This window comes from Pipra filicauda, unplaced genomic scaffold (assembly GCF_003945595.2).
Source record: "Pipra filicauda isolate LSUMZ 115617 unplaced genomic scaffold, ASM394559v2 scaffold58_size5111680_pilon, whole genome shotgun sequence".
Classification (NCBI taxonomy): Eukaryota; Metazoa; Chordata; class Aves; order Passeriformes; family Pipridae; genus Pipra; species Pipra filicauda.
In genome coordinates this window covers 2,905,757-2,913,850 of record NW_024104742.1, presented here as the reverse complement: position 1 = coordinate 2,913,850, position 8,094 = coordinate 2,905,757, and positions in this window count along the sequence as shown.

The following is an 8,094-nucleotide window of genomic DNA, read 5'->3' as shown; positions in this document are numbered from 1 at the left end:
TTGGCGGCGGCGCTGGGGATTGTTTGGGGTGTTCGCTGCTCGGCGGCTCGCGGGCGAATGGAGGGCGCAGGCGCCACCTGGCGGCCGCGCGCCGTGGCCCGCTCTCCTGGGCCTGGGGTGACACCTGCCGGCCGCGCGCGGCGCCACCGCGCAGAGCCGGGTAAACAAGGTGCGGCGCATGCGCGGGGCCGCGCGCGGGGCGGGAGCCGCGGCCGCTCCGGGGCGGGATCGCCAGCGGGACCGGGATCGGGGTGGGATTTGATCGGATTGGATTGGGATCGGGACCCAAACACCGCACGGCCTAAAAAGGAGCGAGCGCTGGGGCGCGGGGGGAGCCGGCGGGACGCGGCCGGCCGCACGCAGGCCCGCGGCGCTCGCTGCACTGGAGCGATTGGAAATAATTGTGGGGCCGAGGCGAAGTTGGGCCGCTCCAAAGGGATCCATCGCCCCTCGCTCCCGGCCGAGCACAACGGCCCGCGCTGCGCCGGCCCCGCGGCTTCCCCCCAGGAAGCACGGTCGTGTGCGATGGAGCCCGTGGCTCGGGAGATAAATGCGAGGTTGCCCACAGGGATACAGTGTCCTTATCTCGGGAGCTGCAGGACACACAGCGGTGTCTGCCGGCACCGGGGGCAGCCTGTGTGTCTCCTGAAACGTGTCCTTTCTTTGCCCGTCACCAAGTGTGTTCCCGGTTTTTAAACGAGCATTTGCTCCTGGGCTCTGGCTGCGATTCCTTCTTTTCCCTGCATGAAGATTCGTAGGAACCTGAAGCAGTCCATATAAGCAGCACAGAATTCTTAAAGTAACCAGATATACAGTTTGTGACACACTTTATTTCACTGTATTGTGTAATGCTAAGCACATTACTCATGCTGAATAGTTGCACGTAAGCTTATATTTAGATCAGTCAGCACAATAATAGTTTTGTCCTGGTAATTAGTCTCTAATCAACCTCTCGTGTTTATCTGCTTTTAAATTTTCGGGAGAGCGTTAGCATAACTAAGCACGCACTGAGCCGAGTTACTCTGCTCACCTGCCTAACAAAGGCAGGATACTCAGCAAAGAGTATCCACCGGTTCCAATCTTTCCAAAACTAAGATGAGGCATCCGCAGAGCAAATAACGCTTACAGTGGCAACAGTGATCAGATAAGGAGTGTTTAAAATTTAAAAAAACCTCAGAATAATATAAGTTGATGTCACCTATGAATTTAGATACAATGTGTCAGTTGGTACTTGAGATAAGCCTACAAAAATGAATTATATTATATAGCTTTTCAGAATGTTTTTGTCCCTCCTGTCAAGGTTGTGGGGGGAAAAAAAGAAAATAAAAAAAATTTAAAAAAAAAAAAAAAAAAAAAAAAAAAAAAAAAAAAAAAAAAAAAAAAAAAAAAAAAAAGCAGAAAGGTTCCCGTATAGGGAACACTTTAAAATAGTATCCTGAATGCCTAGTCATACAACTATGTTCTTGGTTTCAGTTACAGCTGCAGGTGCTTATGATGATCTTTAATGTGTATCTGATAATGTCTGTCTGGAAAGTATAGAAGAATTGTGAATAAAAAAAAGCCACCAAATACACCAAACCTCAAGTAAGCTTTAAACATGACATATACAGTTATAAAATGACACTTAGAAATAGATGGAAAGCAACTGGATCCATTTGTGCCTTCCTCCTACAAAGTCAGCTTCTGACAGCTGCCAGATAGACAACTTTTCCATGAAAATAAACTACAACATTTTGCCTGCACACAGAATTCCAGTAATGTGTCTCCTGCCTCAGATACAAGAGGGCCAACTCATATTACAACTTCAATCCAAAACTTTGCAAGACTAGAGCAGTTGACTGTGGGCACTGGCAGGAGCACAACGGCGAGGCAGCTCCAGTCAGCTGTGCGTGAAATCCATGCACAGCACGTGCTTCAGATATTTGGTCTGTTCCAAAATCACTGTACTTCACACTTGAGCTCACAGCTGAGAGTTTCCAGGCAAATGTGCTTAACAGAAGAAAACCTGACATAGTTTTTAAGGTGTGTTTTTGAAGGAATTAGCGTGCAAGTGCTGACAGTACCATGGCAGAGAGTTCAGCCCATTTCCAAAGCTGACTCAGGCCTTGGAAGCCCAGATCTATAACACTTCTGGGTGTCCTGACTCACATGACAGAATTTGCATTTTTAAACTTGTGACACAAATGGAAACACTCTGGAGACCAGACTCCAGGTGCAGGGACATAGTACAGCCCCCTGCTCACAGAGCCTGCCTAAGAGGATTTTGCACTCACTGGTTCATTTCCTCCCTCCCAGTTGTTTCATTCAGCTGTTTGCCCGGCTGCTGTCTTAGCCAAACTGTTGCCTCATCAGAGGAGGGAGGAGGGACATTTGTTTTCTAAGGGACTGGTTTAACTTCCCCCCTCTAAACCAGATCATTTCTCAGACTCTGTTTAGAGTATAGGAGCAATTCAGTCAGCACAACTGAAAGTGTTCTGCGGTCTTGTAAGGCCAGGAATGTTTCTGTTCTGCTCCACTGATCACAAGACAGGAGTTTCTTAAGTCAGCTGTGCCCTGGGAGGATTCCCCACTTTAAGGGGCACCAAAATGGCTCTCTGATGGAGGACCAAACTGAGTCTCTGAAGAGCCTAACTGCTGCAGTTTCCTCAAGAACTGATCATGCTTCTGGGACTGAGCCTTCCACTTGGTACAACAGGGAAGGGGAGACGAAAAGCAGTTCCTCTGTGAGCACAACACTTTTTTCTAAGCTAACAATTCCAGAATGGGCTTCTACCATCTGTTCAGATTTACGAAAAAAAAAAAAATATCAAAGAACATCCTGAAGTTTCTGTATAGTTTTAGCACTCTAGCATCCTTTCCAATACAATGAAAAATGTAAAAGAAAAATAAGTGCTATCAAAGCATGATAAGGAAATAGAGATATTTAAAATTCTGACCTGCCTAGAAAGGATTTATATCTGATAGAAAAGAAGTTCTGTGGAAAACTGGGAGAAAGCACTCTACAGGACTATGTCAACTTTTTCATAGAAGTTACTCTTTAGAGCTTCAAAGCCCACCATTTCTGATATTGAGCCCAATTCAGAGAGGACTCAACAAAGACTTTACAACAGGCACTTTTACTATGCTTGATCCAAAGAGAGCTTTCTGATCATCACACAGTTAGGAAATTCAGCAAGGAGAGGTCAGATACCAATTCCATGTCTGAATTAATGGCCAGAGGTTCACCACTAGAGAAGATCAGAATACATTCAAGCTGCCAGATGGCTGATTCATTCTTCCAGGCAGGAGATTCATGCTTGTGCTGCTTCCTTTTCTTTGAGGGCAGCAGAATAGGAACCCCCTCTGCAGTTCTGTTTCCTCTTTTCTATTATAAAAACACCCCAACCAAACCAAACAAAACCAAACCAAACAAAAATAATAAAAAAACCCCCATACACAATCCTTTACTTTTTAAAGATTTTGCTTAGGATAATTGGAAAACAAACCAGAATTTGTATACTGGGTTCCTTCCAAGGTGAGATGGTAACTTTGATGGCCTGTACTGAATAAGGCACAGCCATATTTTTATCTGTTGAGTTGGGTACAGAGGGAAGAAACAGTCTTTCCAGTCAGATTTTTTTTCCCAGGTTTTTGAAACTGGCTTAGTCACTCTAGGGAAATCTGTTCTAAATCCTTTTGAAGATGAGCTATTACATAAGAAACAAAAATAAAAACCAAAAAATGGGTTACTTTCCCATAATTTGCAGAAGAGAGATTGCAGATCAGTAGCTCCTTAGGCCTTTCCCTGTTCTGTGAATAATTTCTTCCTTTTGCCATTTACATAAGTCTCCCTTGTGTGCCCCTATTTCTCTCCAAGTCTTTCCAGAACACCTAACTCATAGCTGGATTTTCTTTGATTCTCAGACCTGTAAAGGAGCACAGAATCACAGTTTGTTCTGTACCACTGAAAAGGAAGTTTTAACTCCCCTTCATTATCAGCTCTAGAAATGATCAGAACCCCAGTAAGTCGCAGATGCCTTCCTGCTAATTGCATTATCAGTGGCTTTATCAGTCCTCTGTGTCACTCATTACCCAAAGCCCTGTGCTCACTCCCCTGCTTGGGTGAGGTGCTCTTGCTACGTCTTGTTCTTAGAGATAAAAAGCCTCTAGTTTTAAAGTTCCATCACCAAACTGTGTAAAGGTCACACCAGTTTTTGGTAGGAAAAAATAAAAAAAAGCCCTTCTCCTGGCTTCAGTCAGGAGGAGTTGCTTTCACTTGAGGCATCACCTCGCCCTGTGTACAGGAACAAGTAAGCGTTGCCATTCAGGCCACCTCTCTTGGATCCAGGACACAATCTGCTCCAGTTTCCAGATGTAGGGAAGTTTTGAAAGACACAGGCAAGGCATGCTAGTGTCCTGTAGCTAAGTCCAGGCAGAAGGATTGTGAGTCAAGGATCATTTTATGAGTCAGGCACTATGACAGCATCGGTGACAAAGTCTGAAGAGGATGCACAGGAACCAGAGAAACATGTTTCAAACTGGGTAAGCGGGTAAGTGGCAGGGCCTGGTTAAAGGCAGCAAAGAACAGCCTGTGTGACAGAAAAAGGGCTGGGGAGAGAACCTGCCAAGAACTGAAATAAGGTCAAGCAGGCCAAACAGCCACAACTAGCACCGAGTGGGGGAAGCAGCTTTAGCTGAGCAACAGCTAAAAACAGTGAATCTACATCGCACTCTGGATGTGTAGGGCACCTCACCCGTCAGGAACAGAAAGCAGTTCTCAGCTGGTCAGATTTCCTGGGGCTCCAGCCCTCCTGAGACTGACACAGAGCCAGGGTTTGCCTGGAAAGGGGAGGAAGGAGGCTGGCTTGTGGTTAGGTGAAATAAGAGTGGAACTAAGACAGAAACGTTTTTATTCAGCTCAACCTCTGCATAAGATCATAGAGCAAAACAATTACAAACAACAAAGTCAAATACATTTATGTTTAAGCTTTGAAGAAAATCCTCCATCAAATGAATGGGACAGCTCTCCTCTGTGTGTGCAGGCAAACACAGGGTTTGGATAATGACAGTGGATGGTGTATCTTGGTCTTTTCCCTACAAACTACTGAGGCTAGAACTTAAGAGGGTTAAAGGAGAAGTAAAGGCAATGGGAGGTTTTTATTGACAAGGTCAAGGAACAGATTACTCTTTCAGATAATAAACTTGTATGGTTTTCTAGGGCTGACCTACCACATTTCCAAGGTCCTATATCTATGTCCCTTTGGTTTAGATTTCACCATCAACCAACTTCAAGGTTCCTTTCAGACTATGTTTCTTGTAAGTCCCCCCTACTGCCAGTTGTGTCTGGGGCTCAGGGCCATTTCCACTTCCTTGACTGACTCAGTGGGAGGTGGAAGCAAAGCAAAGTGTGATCTTGTCATTAGCTGTGATTAAGAGTTTTTGTAAGTGGCACAATGCATAACAAGTAGCAAGGAATACAACAGTTTATGACATCTTGGTGGCTTGCACAGATGTTCAAAACCGTTAAGATAAAAATACTTCTTTTAGACTGTCACTTCCTTTAGCACAACAGCAGCAGTGCTGTGAAGCCTCAGTGCCAGCAGCTGTGACCAAAGTGTTTCCCCCTCTGTGGCGAAGGGCACACCTGGGATGTTCACAATACACAATATGTGCTGAGGACAACAATTGCCAACCCCACTCCCCCAGGGCACACCCATATCTCCATCCCCTGTACTTCTGGTTCCAGCTGTGAGCCCAGCAGAGGTGAAGCTCCCAACGTGGAACATGGATCTTCCTCAAAGAAACTTGCAATTGCCAATTAAGCTTTTACAACAACTGTTGACAAAGTTATGAAAGTGCTAATTGTTATTTTTGCTACATCTATTCTTGCAAAACACCCATTTGAAGCAACAATTATTTTTCTGGTGGTTTGTACCCTTCTGAGAGAGCTCCCATAGTGACTCCAATAACATCACACGGGTCAGTTATGCAGGACAGGGTGGTAAAGTTAATCCTGGGCTCAAAAGCCTCTCTCTGTTACTCAGGAGTTAAAAGGAAGAGATGACTGTGGCTCGATATCCACTTTTGAAAAGCGGGTATTCAGAAGATTTGGATTAAGTGGTGACTCTCATCATACGCTGCAAAATTAAGTTACTTAAGAGAAATTGTGTCAAGAGTTTTACAGCAAGAGCTAACTTCATAAGATCAAAAAGACATAACATGAATAAATTTAAATACAGTCTAGTTAATCTCTGAAGGTTAGATTAATTCACTTTCCAAAATTTGCAGGTGACCAATATGCATTTATACTAAACTTGGCTTTTCGGCAATTATTGTAATGATTCTTCTAAATATTTTCACAGTGGGACTCTGCAAATGTGTTTTTCATTTTTTTTGATAGTAAGCACAGTGTTTCAGTCTGGGAGCAAAACCCTAATTCAAATATCTCTCCAATACATTTTCAGTAATTCTTACTTATCAAGCAATTAATCTCAGCCAACAGCCTATGCAGGCTATAAAACTCTAAATTAATAACAATCCAAAACCAACCAAGCAGTTTTCACCCACCTTGAAATATGATATACTCACAATATAATTAATACCATTGTGCCCAGATTTTCCTTGGGGTTTTGTTTATCCAAGCCATTTATAACTGAATGTATACTCTTTACTGTCCTAGGAAAAAGAAAGTGTTTTGGTAGGTTAGTCACAGAGCCATGTTCTCCGAGTTAACGCTTGTAGTTTTACTGTAATGTTGCTGTCAGTATTGCTTAACAGGAATTCCTGGTTAAGAAAAAATTAAAGATAAAATCTGAATTTCAGCACAGGTTGTTCATTGCCACAGGTCATTTGCCTCCTCACAGAAAGCCACATTGTAATTGCAGCTGTACAGCAGCATCAGTAGGGCTCTCGAAGCCACACGACACAGTGGCCCACAAAGATGGGAAAGGACTCCCAACAACCTGAGTCAGTGCAAAGCCACAGCAGGGGCACAGGGGAGGAAAGATTTTCTCAATCAAGTTTTCAAGATATTCAGTAAAATGTAACACATGTAAGCCATGCAAAAAATGGTAAGAGGGAGAGTATTCACTCGTCCCTCAGTTCCATGAGTAATTAAGGTGATGTTGCTAGAGTGGCTCTTCCCGTCAGACCCTTTGGAGAAGAGGACCAACATCCTTCATGATTCAAGAGCTGAGGCGAATCCAGCTGCTCTGCACAGGACTGGCACAAAAAAGCCTCAGGGACAGCAGTGGAAGTGCTTCTCTAGCCCATTCTTTGACATCTGGCCTTGCCAACAGGAGTCAGTCGTGCCCAAAGCAGGGGGTAACAGAGAACACTGTGACAACTCGCTGCTCACACACAAACCACTGCAGAAAACACTGCAAAAGCCACAAAAACCTCCAGCTCCTCCTCTGCTCTATGAAGAGCCAATCTTCCCTCAGGTGGGCCCTACACATCATGTGCTTGAACTTGCACACCTTGAGAGGCAGAGCAGAGTCTCTGCCAAGCAGTTCCTGAATACTGTGGCAGCAAATGTCACTGCTCCGTGCAAGGTTCCATCCCAGCGTACAACCCTTCAGCTTGACAATTCACATGCACATGGTAATCAAGTGCCCAGCTGTAACTCAGTCCCAACCCTTTGTAATGACATTTTTGTTAGTTTCAATAAAACAAACATAAAACGTAACTCAAATCCAGGCCTCAGGTTAACAACAATGCTTTGAAAACTTGTCCTGTAGCTTCAGACTGCATGCACAGCTAACAAAAACAAACATTGGACCACTGTGGTCAAAACTAACCAGGCCATGTTAAAAGAAATGTTTAAATACTCTAATTAAAAAAACAAACAAACAAAAACAAAGCCTAAAGAACCCAAACAAAAAACAAAACCAAAACCCAAGCTGTAATAATTTAAAAACTTTTTATTGTGCTACAAGCCTTGGATCAAGCCTCAGAACAAATCAAAAAAACCCCAGACAGCTACTAATCTGTAGAGACACAAACTCCAGCTTAGTAAATCAGGGTTATGGTTTGGGCCCCATGTTTCAAGGCAGTGAGAAAAAGCTACATGTGTAACAAAAGCTTTGACTGTCCGTGTTTTCCTTGCTTTAGCCT